The sequence below is a fragment of the Armigeres subalbatus genome, chromosome 2 (assembly GCF_024139115.2).
Source record: "Armigeres subalbatus isolate Guangzhou_Male chromosome 2, GZ_Asu_2, whole genome shotgun sequence".
Lineage (NCBI taxonomy): Eukaryota > Metazoa > Arthropoda > Insecta > Diptera > Culicidae > Armigeres > Armigeres subalbatus.
The window spans coordinates 195,281,326-195,297,142 of record NC_085140.1 but is presented as its reverse complement, the minus strand read 5'-3'; the positions used below and the strand labels follow the sequence as shown (position 1 = coordinate 195,297,142).

The 15,817-nt window shown below is 38.6% G+C and overlaps 1 protein-coding gene across 1 annotated transcript in view; it reads right to left on the bottom strand.

The window, feature by feature from the left end:
• LOC134211455 (tyrosine-protein phosphatase non-receptor type 61F-like) overlaps positions 1-15,817 on the bottom strand; it is a 60,387-nt gene that overhangs the window by 2,660 nt on the left and 41,910 nt on the right. The gene's annotated exons all lie outside the window — the stretch shown is intronic.

Sequence of the window (15,817 nt, the reverse complement as noted above, 5' to 3'; positions counted from 1 at the left end):
CAACAACGGTTCGAGGCTGCATCTCTCCATCCTCGGATACGCCCCACGCTCGCCAAGTCGTTTTGCATCTGGTCTGCCCATCTCGCTCGCTGCGCTCCACTCCGTCTCGTACCTGCCGGATCGGAAGCGAACACCATCTTTGCAGGGTTGCTGTCCGGCATTCTTGCAACATGTCCTGTCCATCGTACCCTTCCGGCTTTAGCTACCTTCTGGATACTGGGTTCGCCATAGAGCTGGGCGAGCTCATGGTTCATTCTTCGCCGCCACACACCGTCTTCTTGCACACCGCCAAAGATGGTCATAAGCACCTGTCTCTCGAATACTCCGAGTGCTTGCAAGTCCTCCCCGAGCATTGTCCATGTTTCATGTCCGTAGAGGACAACCGGTCCTATTAGCGTCTTGTACATGACACATTTGGTGTGGTGGCGAATCTTTTTCGACCGCAGTTTTTTCTGGAGTCCGTAGTAGGCCCGACTTCCACAGATGATGCGCCTTCGTATTTCACGACTAACGTTGTTGTCAGCCGTTAGCAAGGATCCGAGGTAGACGAATTCCTCGACCACCTCGAAGGTATCCCCGTCTATCGTAACTAGGGTTTTAGTACCGGGAGTACCGGTACCGGAATTCCCGGGAGTACCGACCAATTTTCGGTACCGAAATACCGGTACTGGCTTAATGAAAGTACCGGTATTTTCGGTACTAAGGAAAAAGTTTTGGTTAAAACTTCTTATGGTTAAAACCACATTTTTTGAATGCAGCAGCTAGTAAGAAAGATATTAATTTTTTTACTAAAATTTCAAACACTTGACAATAGAGTTAATAAACTATAAAGGACGATTGTCGCTGCGGTTCCCTTTGTTATCGTCCCCTATCTGTCAAAACGTACTCATTTTTCCTTCGTTGATATTTAGAGCCCTATCCTTGCCAGCAAAAGATTTCTTTGCCAGTGACGACAGCGACAATCAATTAGGACAAACGTCCGATGACGTACCTCAAGACAATCAAACCGCAACGACATTGTCACATCCCAAAAAAATCGTCACACTTCATCATTATTTTTCCAAATCGCCCCGCTTGAGGCAAGAGTGTTCCTGTTAGTTCGATTACTGTACCAGGATTCATAAAGATTGTAAGACAAGAGTTAACTTAAAACGACTCAGAAAAAGCTTAAAGGAAAGTACTTGTCAATGCTTCATGATTCACTAGCAACAGTTCGCCCTACTTCTGTAGACTCAGAAAGAGATTTCTCTGTTTCTGGAAGCTTCGCTACTAAAATACGATCCCGTATGTCTGACGAAACATTGAATATGCTGTGCGTTTTAAAAGCATATTTCAAGGATAAGGACAAGCCCCAAGACAAGTGTTGAATACATACAAAGAAATGAATAAAGTTTGAATCGTTACCATTGAATTCTGACTTTTTATTGATTTTAATGATTTTCTAAAAAAAATTCTTCCAGTACCGGTATTTTCCCGGTACTCCCGGTACTGAGGGGTTCAGTACCGTAGTACCGGGACTTGCCAAAAAGGATCGGTACTAAAAACCCTAATCGTAACACTGCTTCCCAGGCGGGCAACCGGAGTGTTGTAGGGGTGAATTTATTTCTTTTCAAAGGTAAAAGAAACGAAATTTGCTCAAACTCCATATCAGAGAAATTCTAATACAGGGTGGCCACCGAACCGGGAAAAAATCGGGAAAAGCGGGAAGAAAACGGGAAATTGAAGTCACCGGGAAAAAATAATTCTTCGTCAAGTTACATTCAAAATTCATCAGATTTATTATTTAATGTTCATTACTCAGTCGCATTCTAATTGAATTATTTTTGATTTCAGTACATGGTATGTGTGAGGTACGAAAAATAGGTAGACCTTTTTCCCAATCCAGTTTGTATTGCCACTAGATCATTTTGATATCATTTTCGAGTGACATATATCATAAATGTTCAGTTCAATCAAAATTATTTGCCTATTTTCCAAGTATAAGGCCACCGACTTGGACATTAATTTACTGTTCTGACAACTCAGATGTGAATATGTACATTATGTGGAATATTTTGATTTGAAAAATGTATTGGAGCCAACCATGGAACTCGAACACACGACCCTCAGTATGCTAGACTGGTTAACCAAGTAAGCTACGGACACTACAACACCGATCGACCTAAAAATTTGTATACAACGATTTTTTGGGCCGGTGAAGGTTTTCATGATGGGTTCGAGGCATCTACTCGCTTTAGAAAGGGGGGTTTCCGTACAAATGAAACGCAAATATTTGCATAACTCGAAAATTTTTCGAGCAAATGGACCCAAAGTAGACATGTCGAGGTTTTTGAAGACAAGAAATGTTTCTACGATGGTTCAAGTTCCCTCCCTCTCTAGAAGGGGGCTCCCATACTATTGAAATACACATTTCTGCATAACTTGTTTATAATTAATTCAAGATGTTATTTTTAAGGATAGAACTGAAAATTAGAAAACCAAATTCTAGAAATTTTAAATGTAAAATTGATTAAATAATAAAGATTTGGGTCGTCAGATTAAGCTGTGTTCAAATTAGTTGTTATATAATTTTGTGCTTTTTTAAAAAGTAATACCAATGACTATGGCTTTACTTACTTCATTGCTAAGCTAAATATATAACACTATGGGTCTCCGAGCCTCCTATCTAAATTTGACTTTTGGATTGAAATTATAGCCTTCTGGTACAACAAGGTTGTACAAGAAAGGCAAAACATTGATTTGAAGAGATAATTGTGTCTTTCCTCACATAATTTTGCGAAAATTTGAAAAACTTCGTCAGCTTCTTAGGAAGATCTTTGAAATAGTCTGAATAAGATCAAATAGTTCAGCTGTACTTTAAGATACTATACGTTTTTACTGCTTTCTGCGATCATTATGCTCTAAGAAATAAAAATAAAACTAAACTGGCATGCAATGTCCATTGGTTCCGTCAGAAACTTACGACCACTTTGCAACTTTGCAACCAATAAAAGAATAATATCTTTGTAATAAGGTGCTTATGTGGTATTACCATATTGATTAAATGCCTGTCGACACTAACATTACATGGACACGAAGCGCACAATTTAAGTGTGCCTGTTGATTAAAGCATTTCGCAATACACGTTGTTGGTAATTTAATGTATCTATTTCAAAGGTTCTTTACAAAATATCAGTCGCTTCAATATAAAACTGACCTCCGGTTTGATCAGGAAATAAAACACCCAATTAAAGCTTAAAAACTCTCACCCTGTTTTTTCTCATGTCAAATAAAAACCGGGAAAAATTTACAAAAATTATCGGGAAAAGCGGGAAAAAACCGGGAATTTGAAAATCGAATTTCAGTGGCCACCCTGTAATAACTTCGCCGAGCAAACACTAATCTATTGGCGGTTTTCGGCAAAACATTCTGTATTCAATTCTACAAGATCTGAATAAGTATCATAGTTCTTCATCGTCAATTGTGCTGTCTAACTGCAATTCTCTGTTTTTGGATGTTTCTGCATACATTTTTGCATACAAACTTCCAACAAGTTGACCGATTTGGCTGAAATTTTGTCATCAAATAGATCCGAATGAAAGGGCCCAAGAAAGTTTTTTCCATACTAATTTGAGCCACTGATAATGGACAATATGCTTGCTGGTCTCGACTTTGCCGTTGGTTATTTGGATGACGTTTTGGTTCGTGGACGAAAGAAGGAGAAGCATCAACAAAATCTGCAAAAAGTGCTCACTCGCCTATAGGAATTCGGTTCCACGGTGCGAATCGAAAAATGCAGTTTTGGGATACAACTCAAGTGAAATATTTGGATCAAATACTGGATGCAGAAGGCATTAGACCTGACCCAGATAAGGTGGCAGCTATTATCAACATGCCACCCCCACATAGGGACGTTTCGATACTTCCGATATATCGGAATATCGATATTTTTGTTTCGATATATTGCTTTCAATATATCGGTCATATCGATATCGATATATTGAATCAGAACAAAGTAACACAAAAATAACAATTGCATTGTACTTTGTGAAGGAAAATACTTTAAAATGGATCTGAAACTCCGTATTTTTAATGATTAAGATGATTTTATCGCGAATGGTGTGAGGTGTGCGCTGCCATCACAAATAGTTTTAACAACTAGAGAATTTGCATTGACCCGTGAAAATCGAAGAGAATTTCCTGTCGAAATTGCAGGGAATTTCATGTGAAAGGGATTGAAATGAGTGAGCAGCAGCAGTGATTGTAGCAATTCTCGAAAACGGTCAAAAGACTTCTGACAGGCGGAAGACCTTTCGAACTTGGTATCGACCTTTAGCAATTGATCCAATGGCTGCCTGAGCGTACGCATCTCCCTAGCATATTTTCCATGTCAAACGTAGAGTTGAAACATCGTGTGGGGGTATGGACGTTCCGATACTTCAAAATATCGATATTTGATTCGATACGATAATTGAATCAAAGTATCGATATCACCGATATATTGGAATGAAAATATCGATATATCGGAAAATCATATGATATTTCAGAAATGAGAATATTTAGACTATTTGTTGTAATTATTCAATTACTATCGTATTACCGTATTATCCCTTTATAATAATGATTGGAAATGACTTTTTTTTCTATTACATAATCCAATCTGCTTCTACAGTGTGCCAGTTCAATAGTCATAGTTTTCGACGGAGTTCGTCATAGTTTTAACCGGTAGCGGCGACGTTTTCGGCGGCATGATACTGACCTCACTATTTTCTAAATTTAAACCTTAGTGTCTAATTTGGCCAACCCCGAAAAATGCATATTTTCCAAAAAAATGTCGATCAATTTCAACAGCGAAGGAAGATAAGCGATATATCTTTTGTTAGAGCTAATAAAACCCTCGAAAATTGCTTTACTTTTGGAATTATGCAAGAAACTGACCAAAACTGGTACAGTTACCCTACGTGTCCACGGACAGTTTTGGTCATATCGATGTCTTGTCGAGGCTTATCAATAATCTTGTTCGCCCCGAAGAAAATTACGTGATTGCCTCACTTGAACTAGAGCACAATGCAATGTTAGAATCATCATCAATGAAATATTGCAAACATTCCCCCTCTCATTCAAGGTTATTCAGGGGACAACCAGAAGTGATATGCATACAACAAGTCATCCGCTATGTCAACGAAAATTGGCCATCAAAGAAAGAAAACATCCTGGAATCCAGCAGTTTTTCCTACGTCGTAAATGCCTTTCCGTTGTTGCTAAATGCCTCATGTATGGTGAAAGATTAGTTATTCGGGTGTCCTACGAAAGGCTGAAACACATAAGGCTGAATGCTCATAAGGCTGAACTCAAAAGGCTGAAAGTATCAGAAGGCTGAAACGAATCGAAAGGCTGAAATTGATGGGATGAAATGTGTTAGTAAAGATACGTCTGATTGTGAACAGGTTTGAATAGATAATGATTTATTGGCGTTTACAAAATTCATGGCTTACTATAACTTAACATCCCCCCTTAAGCTATAATTTAATAACTCCTAGAGATGTCCTTGCTTCCATTAACTTGGGGGCGGGTACAGCTTTTGTGAGAATATCAGCTAACTGATCATTGGATGCAACGTGCATCAATTTGATAGTTTTCTGTTCTACTTGCTCTCGTACAAAGTGGTGCCTAATGTCTATATGTTTACTTCTAGGGGAATATCCCATTTCCTTTTCCGCTAGACTGATGGCACTTTGATTGTCACAATTGACTTGGATTGGCGATAAGTTACCTTCCAATTCAGCAATAAAGCCTCTCCACCAAATGGCCTCTTGAGTTGCAGCCGAAAGTGCCATATACTCAGCTTCAGTGGTAGAAAGCGCCACAGTGGGTTGTTTACGCGAACTCCAAGCCACAGCTCCTCCGTTTTTGCCTTTCTCGTATACTACGTATACGTAAAGGCTATAATTTCACTCCAAAACCAAACTTTTGATAGAAGGCTCGGAGACCCATAGTGTTGTATACCAATCGACTCGGCTCGACGAATTGAGGTGATGTCTGTTTGTGTGTATGTATTTATGTGTGTGTGTGTGTGTGTATGTGTACAAATTTTGTAGACACACTTTTTGGAACTTAGCATTACCCGATTTACTCGCAACAAGTTGCATTCGACGGGAAATGCGGTCCCATTGTTTGCTACTGAAAATTGGCCTGATAGGACATTGCATTTCGAATTATTGAAAATCATTGTTTTTTCCCAAGGGTCCCCTTGGAAAAAAAATATCAAAATCAAAAAAATTTTTTTTTTTTCAAGAATGGTGGAAATGCATAGTAATTAATGCAAAAACATGCAAAATGATAGAAAATATGCGATCTATCCCCCTAAAGTGCTTTTTTGACATTTCCTATGTGATTTTTTTCAGTACATTTTACGATGCACGAGAAAGGCACCATCGCCGCTAGGTGGATTAATCTGGGTTTTTATAAATACATATGCACTAGTAGAGCGCCTTGTATCCACATCGTTTCCCCAGTCAGCATCAGTGAAAGCTTGCAGTTGATTCGCAGCATTTTTCGAGTAAGTGAGCTTCCACTTTTTAGTTCCTTCCAGATATCTCAAAATACGTTTTGCAGCAGTCCAGTGCGCTTCCCCAGGATCTTCACAAAAACCACTCACCAAATTTACAGCATGACAAATATCAGGTCTTGAACACTGAGCAAGGAACTGCAAACTTCCGACCAATTGACGAAAAGGATTCTTCTTCATCGTATTACGTTCAGCTTCCGTTTTTGGTTTCATTTCATTTGTTAATTTTTGATTGGGATCCAAAGGAGTTTATACGGAATTACATCCCACCATCTTGAACTTTTCCAATAACTCATTTATATAACGTTCTTGGTCAATTGCTATAATACCTTCTCCTTTAGTTATTTTGATTCCTAAGACTTGTTCTGCTTCTCCTAAGTCTTTCATTCTGAATTTCTTCGCAAGTTTTCGTTTCACTAGTTCAATCATTCCAGCATTGTTCGAAAAAATTAGAAAATCGTCAACATATATCGTCACTATCAGTATTTGATCTCCATCGATTAAATAGTAAACACAAGTGTCGAACTGTGATCTTTTAAGACCTATTCGCTTCAATTCTTTGTCTAATTTGAGATTCCAAACCCGGCTGGCCTGTTTCAGTCCATAAAGTGCCTTTTTCAACATGCACACTCGGTTCGTACCATCCTCAAAACCTTCAGGCTGTTGCATGTAAATCTCTTCATCTCTTAAATTACCTTGCAAAAACGCGGAAACTGCGTCCATTTGATGAATTGACATGTTCAACTCCACAGCCTTGGCCATAAGATACCGAATTGTTGAATATCGTACGACAGGTGAGTATGTCTCGGTATAATCCACACCTTCAATCTGAGAGCAGCCCTTAATTACCAGCCTTGCTTTAAACCGTTCAATGGAACCATCCGAATTTATCTTGATTTTGTACACCCATTTATTTCGTAACGCTTTTCTTCCTGCTGGTAATTCTGTCATAATCCACGTTTGATTCTGCATTAGTGCTTCATACTCGACTTTCATTGCATCTCTCCATTGCTCTTTGCAACCTTGTGCCATCGCTTCACAATAAGTGCTGGGTGTTACCAATTCGGTAGGAACCTCGTGCGCGCATCCAGGTCTGCTGCCATTAATGCGTTGATCACTCTGCCAAGCTTCTGTGCGACGACGAAATTTAGAATTGTTCTGTGAAGTAACAAGTTTCTGAGAGAAGGCACTGTATGTTACCTCATAATCAAAATACTTGCCTGGGGGTCGGCGCTCCCTCGCGCTGCGCTTTACCACACGTTCTATTGGTGGCACTGAAATTTGCGGAGGGAGCGCATTGTTGATAACAGGCTCCACTACAACAGTTGCATCAAATTCATCAACGGTTGATTCATAGCCATCCATACTTTCATCATCACTGTCATCGTCTTCAATAGTCTCCGTTTCAGTATTCGAATCCGTATCTTTTGCATATTCAGTCAATAATTCCATTTGATTTGCTTCGACCGCTATCACTTCATCGTGATCACTACTGTCCATACGTTCATCTAGGATAATTACGTCTCTACTTATGAAAATTTTACCAGTCTGCGGATCATACAACCGATAGCCCTTGGAATTTGTTGCATATCCAACGAACAAACATGCTTGAGATTTCTTATCCCATTTCTGTCGCTTGTTCTTCGGTACATAGGCCATCGCTTTTGCACCGAACGCTCGCAAATGTGATACATCCGGACGAACTTGAGTAAACTTCTCCTCTGGCGTAACAGTGACTCCTTTCGTAGGTGATCTATTTATTAGGTATACAGCAGTACATACAGCTTCTGCCCAGAACCGTTTGGTCAATCCAGCATCGAATAGCAATGCCCGAGCTCGCTCTACTATCGACCGGTTCATCCTTTCTGCTAAGCCATTTTGTTCAGGATTGTATGGTACCGTTGTCTCGTGGGCAATGCCGTTCTCCCGAATAAAGCGCTCAAAATTCGTTCCTACGTACTCCTTTCCATTGTCAGTTCTTAATCGCTTCAACTTCTTGTCAGTTTGTGTCTCGACGTAAGCTTTAAAATCTTGAAAAGCAACTAAAACTTCTTTCTTCGACTTCAAGAAATATACAAATGTTTTTCTGCTCGCATCGTCGATAAAAGTGAGAAAATATCGGCTTCCACCAATCGACATTGTTTCCATTGGGCCGCAAAGATCAGAGTGGACCAACTCCAAATTCGTTCCTACGTACTCCTTTCCATTGTCAGTTCTTAATCGCTTCAACTTCTTGTCAGTTTGTGTCTCGACGTAAGCTTTAAAATCTTGAAAAGCAACTAAAACTTCTTTCTTCGACTTCAAGAAATATACAAATGTTTTTCTGCTCGCATCGTCGATAAAAGTGAGAAAATATCGGCTTCCACCAATCGACATTGTTTCCATTGGGCCGCAAAGATCAGAGTGGACCAACTCCAAATTCGTTCCTACGTACTCCTTTCCATTGTCAGTTCTTAATCGCTTCAACTTCTTGTCAGTTTGTGTCTCGACGTAAGCTTTAAAATCTTGAAAAGCAACTAAAACTTCTTTCTTCGACTTCAAGAAATATACAAATGTTTTTCTGCTCGCATCGTCGATAAAAGTGAGAAAATATCGGCTTCCACCAATCGACATTGTTTCCATTGGGCCGCAAAGATCAGAGTGGACCAACTCCAATACTTCTGTCGCTCTTTTCCCTTTCGATTTGAATGGTAGACGTTGATGTTTGCCTTCAATACACGGAACACACGAAGTAGTTAAAGCTTTTCCATCGGTGCACTCCATGCCAGTAACCATGCTTTTCAAAAGTTTCATATTTTGAAAATTCATGTGACCCAGCCGCTTGTGCCATAACAGCATCGCTTCTCTGTCACTTGCCGTACATGCCATTGCCTGATTCACCATCTCCAGCTTGTACAGGCCATCCGTCTGTGATCCTATTGCTACCAACTCATTCGTTTGAACGTTGAAAACCTTGCACGCATTACTTGTAAAGACAACCTTGTAACCCTTCTTGCAAATCTGGCTTACCGATAGCAAATTTATGGCTAATTCTGGAACACAAAGAACATCCGAAAGAGAAACTTCACACGAACTTCCTTGAACTGCAGCTTCTAATAAAACGTTCCCAACAGCAACTACCGGAACTTCTGCGTTATTGGCTACATTGATAGTTTGGGACATTTCTTTACCATCAACGATGCGTCTCCTATCACGACACATGTGAACGGTAGCACCAGAATCGAAAATCCAGCGTTCTTCATTCTTTAAATGTTTCACACTGGCACTAAAAGCGGCGTTTCTCGAATTCTTCTTGCGATGTAGTCCAATACCAGAATCTTCATTCGTGTTTCTCTGACTGCATTCCGAAGCAAAATGTCCAATTCGTTTGCACTTGAAGCATTTGACGCTTGATTTATCCTTTTTTGGCGGTTTCTTCTGAAAATTACTTGCAAACGCTCCATCGGATCCACATGATTTGGGAACACTTGAAACTTTCACATCTTGTAAGATTTTTGCTTTCACCGAATCTGCTGTTATCCTGGTTCCCGACGCTTCTAATCCCATGATCATCGGCTCATAGTTTTCAGGTAATCCCATCAAAAGTAGACTGGCCAACCATGTGTCATCGACCTTGAACCCTACCTCGGCTAATTTGTGGCTTGTAGACATGACTTCATTCACGTACTCTTCAACCGACTTGCATTCTGCCAACCGAATACTCGTGAGCTTCCGCAGCAGACCCATCCGTCGAGTCATTCCACTGTCCTGGAAAGCGCTCTTGAGATTCTTCCATGCTTCACGCGCTGTTTTGGCCTCTTGAACTAAGCTATAGTTTATTGGTTCTATGCTAAAACAAATCGTAGCTAGGGCACGCAACGAAACATCTTCGTCGATCGCTACATCGTCCGCGACGTCCACAGCACCCCAGGTTCCTTCCCTAATTAGAACCATCTTCATACCGAACGCCCAGGAACTATAATTCTCGCGTCCTCGGAGTCTCTCCGTAATGGGCAGTGAAACGCTACTTGTAAAACGAGCATTCACTCTTGACCTTCCTACTTGAGGTCCATTCGGCAATCCAGAATTCCCTTCTCTTGGATTTTCCATTGTGAAAATTTGTTCGAAAAAAAAAAAAAGGTTTGTTGCATTCAGTAACTAACAACGGTAGCTATGATACGTGAGGCCCATAACCTGTTAGTAAAGATACGTCTGATTGTGAACAGGTTTGAATAGATAATGATTTATTGGCGTTTACAAAATTCATGGCTTACTATAACTTAACAAAATGAATCCCAACCATACGATATGTTGTACCATACGATATGTTGTAGTCTCAAAAGGCTGAAAGTATCAGAAGGCTGAAACGAATCGAAAGGCTGAAATTGATGGGATGAAATGAATCCCAACCATACGATATGTTGTACCAACTATGTTGAGTGGTTGGATAGTGAATAATTGATAAAGAATAGAGAATAATGAATAAAGAAGAATAAAAATAAAGAATAAAGAATAAAGAATGAAGAATAAAGAATAAAGAATAGAGAATAAATAATAAAGAATAAATAATAAAGAATAAAGAATACAGAATAAAAAATAAAGAATAAAGAATAATGAATAAAGAATAATGAATAAAGAATAAAGAATAAAGAATAAAGAATAGAGGATAAAGAACAAATAATAGTGAATAAAGAATAAAGAATAAATAATAAAGAATGAAGAATAAATAATAAAGAATAAAAAATACAGAATAAAAAAAAGAATAAAGAATAAAGAATAAATAATAAGGAATAAGGAATAAAGAATAAATAATAAATAATGGAGAATAAAGAATAAAGAATAAAAAATAAAGAATAAAGAAAAAAGAAAAAAGAATAAAGAATAAAGAATAAAAAATAAAAAATAAAGAATAAAAAATAAAGAATAAATAATAAAGAATAAAGTATAAAGAATAAAGTATAAAGAATAAAAAATTTACAGAGACAAAGGAAGGAGGAAAGAAGAAGGAAGAAGAGAGAATGAAGACGGAAGAAGGGAGAAGGAAAAAAGATGAAAGATTGAAGAAAGAACATAGAAGAAGGAAGAAGGAAAAAGTAAGATAAAGATGAAAGAAGAAATAATGATACAGCAATAAGAAACAAGGAATAAGGAAGGATGTTCTATGTTACCGCCATCGGGAGTGACAATGGGTCATCGCTCTCACCGGCAGTCTGGAGGTCGTAGAGAAAAATCGTTCAAAAAGGTCTCTTATATTTTAGTCTTCTTGCCCTCAGATACATTCAATGCATTCTACAAGCATTCATTCAGTGACCCATTCTCACCCCCATTTGACCCATTGTCACCCCCGACGACAGTACCTCAAAATTTTATGAGCTGTATAGACTACAAAATAAGAATTCCGTATAAAAATTGAAAGACAACAAGAAGTCTCAAGAAGGTTGCGGATCATTTTAGTTTGTGCCCCTTTTAACGTCAAATGTGAATTCTTCCACTAATATTGGTTTCTCACGATTTTTCAGCCTTCCGAGATTCAGCCTTTTGTTATTTCAGCCTTATGTGAGATTTTTACTTTTCAGCCTTTCGTGTTCAGCCTTACGAGTTTTCAGCCTTATGTAATTCAGCCTTTCGTGTAAGACCCGAAGAAAGAAAGTACTTCTTCAGTTGCACAAAGGACACCTGGTGTTAAACTATGGACTAAAATAAATACTCCACCTAAACAATTAGAAAATTCCCATAAGAAAATAGAAAATTACCAATAAAGAAATCAGGGTATGAGCATTAAATAAATATAAAATTTCCACAAATAAAACAAAATTTCTTGTATTTTTTAATGGAAATTTTCTTATCTTTTTATTGCTCTTTATTGATTATTTTGTGGAAAATTTTTAATTTTTTTATGGAAAAAAAATATTTATTTTGTGGAAAATTTTGTAATTATTTATTGCTAATATTGATTTATTTATGGAAATTTTGTATTTTTTTCGTGGAACATTTTCATTTCTTTATGGAAAATTCTTCTTTTATAATTGCTATTTTTGCTTTTAAAAGTGCTTATTTATTTTTGTTTTGTGGAAAATTCTTAATAGTTTATGGAAATTTTGTTTTATTTGTGTAAGTTTTATAATTATTTATTGCTCATACCCTGATTTTTTTATTGGCAATTTCCTAATTGTTTATGGAAAATTTCTAATTTTAAATGGAAATTTTATTTAGCTGCCTAAACTATGCGATCCATAGCTCGTCAGCATGTATATAGACCAGTGCAGGAGTTCATCAAATTCACTCACTCGATGGATTTTGACGTTTGAGCGGGTCGTCTTCTCGAACAAAAGTTCATTTTGCGTTCATTATGCGACCCGCTCAAACGTCATAATTTCTTGGGGGAGTTCATTTTGCGTTAGTCTATTGGCCAAACATCGACGTCGACGTTACAAATTTTGTGCGTTCCTGCAACGAATGTGCAAGTGTAGCCAAAACAGACCAGAAAACCAACCTAGCATCGTGGTCCAAACCAGCCAAGCCACGGCAACGTTTGCATTTGGATTATGCTGGTCCCTTAGACGGGAATTTCTTTCTCATTCTGGTTGATTCCTACACAAAGTGGCTGGAAGTAATTCGAATGAAGGACATCACTACAGCATCACTACAACATCACTTGGGGCCCTCCTTAGCCGTGCGGTAAGACGTGCGGCTACAAAGCAAGACCATGCTGAGGGTTGGCTGGGTTCGATTCCCGGTGCCGGTCTAGGCAATTTTCGGATTGGAAATTGTCTCGACTTCCCTGGGCATAAAAGTATCATCGTGCTAGCCTCATGATATACGAATGCAAAAATGGTAACATGGCTTAGAAACCTCGCAATTAATAATTGTGGAAGTGCCTAATGAACACTAAGCTGCGAGGCGGCTCTGTCCCAGTGTGGGGATGTAATGTCAATAAGAAGAAGAAGAAGACATCACTACAGCAACCACCGACTGCTCCGGAGGATTTTCTCAAGGTACGGACAGCCAGAAACTCAACTGACAAGCGAAAAATTCATGCACGCACTTCAATCTTTTCTCTTTGTGCGTATCACTAGAACTTATATAAAAATATTAGAATACATTTAAAAACTTATCCTGAAACCAAACAAAAAATCACCGCGTCCCAAGAACTACAAGCCTTACCGTGCTATCAGGCCAGGAGCTTTATTTCAGTTTGAAAATAATCCTTCATTGTTAATAAGAAAGCTGTCTAATACGTTGACGCTGTCATATTATTTATAATTATCTCGAACATATTTTTTTAAGTGTTTGGAAGGAATTTTGATGAGTGAATATATCTTCTCAAACAAATAAAAATGATATTCTGGCATCACGTTGTCGTGGAACTTGCATATTTTTGTTTACATCGCATTTCCTACCTTCCCGAGAGAGAAAGAATGAGAGTAAGATGTGAGAGATTGAGTAAAATATAGCGTATGCCCAATGAGAATAAATAGAAGGTGAGGAAGAAGATCAAATGCAAATGTATTAGTGGATGATGAAAGATGTAAACAGCAAATGGTGACGTACATATTTGCACGGCTTCTTATGGGAGCTCGTTCGAATGTAGTAGTGAAAGCTTTTCGCCATACACAAATGACACGCACACAATATATGGATTTCCATACCTTAGTATTTATTTACATTGGCGTATGCCGAAGAGACTAGGGATATAACGGAAAAGCCATCGCTGTGACTGAAATGAGTGCTGCACCTTGTTAATTTAAATCAAATAAAAGCTTTTTCAATCAATGTTTAGCAAGAATAGCTATTTTTTCAACAAAGGTGAACCCCATTGCAGTATTACACGGCCCACAAAATTCAGAAAAAGTTGCTCCTTGTCATAAATATCAATTAAATAATGCAGTTGTACGCATGTTAGGCCGGGAATGGGGTAAGAAATTCTACGTTCAAACGATCAATAAAAATCAAAGAAAATCACCGCAGGGAGGGAAACCCTTGACGAAGCAATCGATAGCTTTTTTCTCTGCTACAGATCAACACCTTGTCGCAGTGCTCCGGATGGAAAATCGCCAGGAGAACTTATGTATGGAAGGCCGATGCGAACATTCTTGGAACTACTTCGACCACCAAGGCGGCATAACAAGCCAACTAACGACCAAAAGATGCAGTTCAACCGCAAACACGGTAGGAAGGCTCGTAATTATCATCCTCAAGATCTCGTCTGTGCTAAGGTTTACTCAGCTAATAAGTGGACTTGGCAACCGGGCAAAATCGGTGGCGTATCGGTGGCGTAATGTATAACCACAGACAAACAGACGTAACTCTTCATATAAATTGTTCGAAAAATTATCGTCATACCTTTTTTTAGAAAACACTACTGCCATCTATTATCAGAATCGCGAGAAACACAGTCGACCATAATTATTTCCTATTTGACGTTTGCTCCTAACGCATACTTCTGTATGAATCATCATCATCATCGTCATCAACACATAAAACATTCAGCAGCATATACACTATTCAAATGTCAAAGCGATTGAACACTAGCGCCTCTCTTGGCACAATCGCGTAACACGGATGAATTTCAAATCAATCGTTAAAAACGTGAACGATGATAAAATTAGAAGTGTTACGTCTGTTTGTCTGTGGTATAACATTTGGCTCCTTTCGAAGACTTGATACGATCCCATTGTAATCAAATACGAACACGCCATGAGAACAACGCAGAAAGCAATAGTGAATCGACAAGTATGGTTCCACTTTCCACTGTCAATACTCTTGGACAGTTGCGGGGTCTGCGTAACACCACACTTGAGCCGGAAATGTAGAGCAGTAAAGCACCAGCACTTTAGACGGTTGATCTACTGGAGGACCTGCAACCAGTTCAATAACAATGTTAACGAACTTCCCAGAGTAAAACCCAGCAATAATCGATTCCTACTCGTCAGTCTTCAGGAATTCGAAGGCTGCCTATGAGGTACGAAGCGTACAGCCTTTATTAACAGGGGGAGGTGCAGGGTTGTTACGACTACGCGGATTCGGCGCGGATTTACATAACGATTTTAGGGTTTCGCGCGGATTTAGTTTTAGGTGGAAATTTAATAAATAAAATGCTAAATCTAAGGAAGTTTATTTGAAAATTAGTTTGATGCCTATCTATAGATGGGCTTTATTTTCATTAGCAAATGTTGTTGAGAACAAATTTACGTTTCAAGGTTATTAACATTTTTTTCGGATATATCCAAGTCCTTATTTAATGGCATGCATTACACTCTCAAGCATTATTAAAACAAATGTTATGACGCC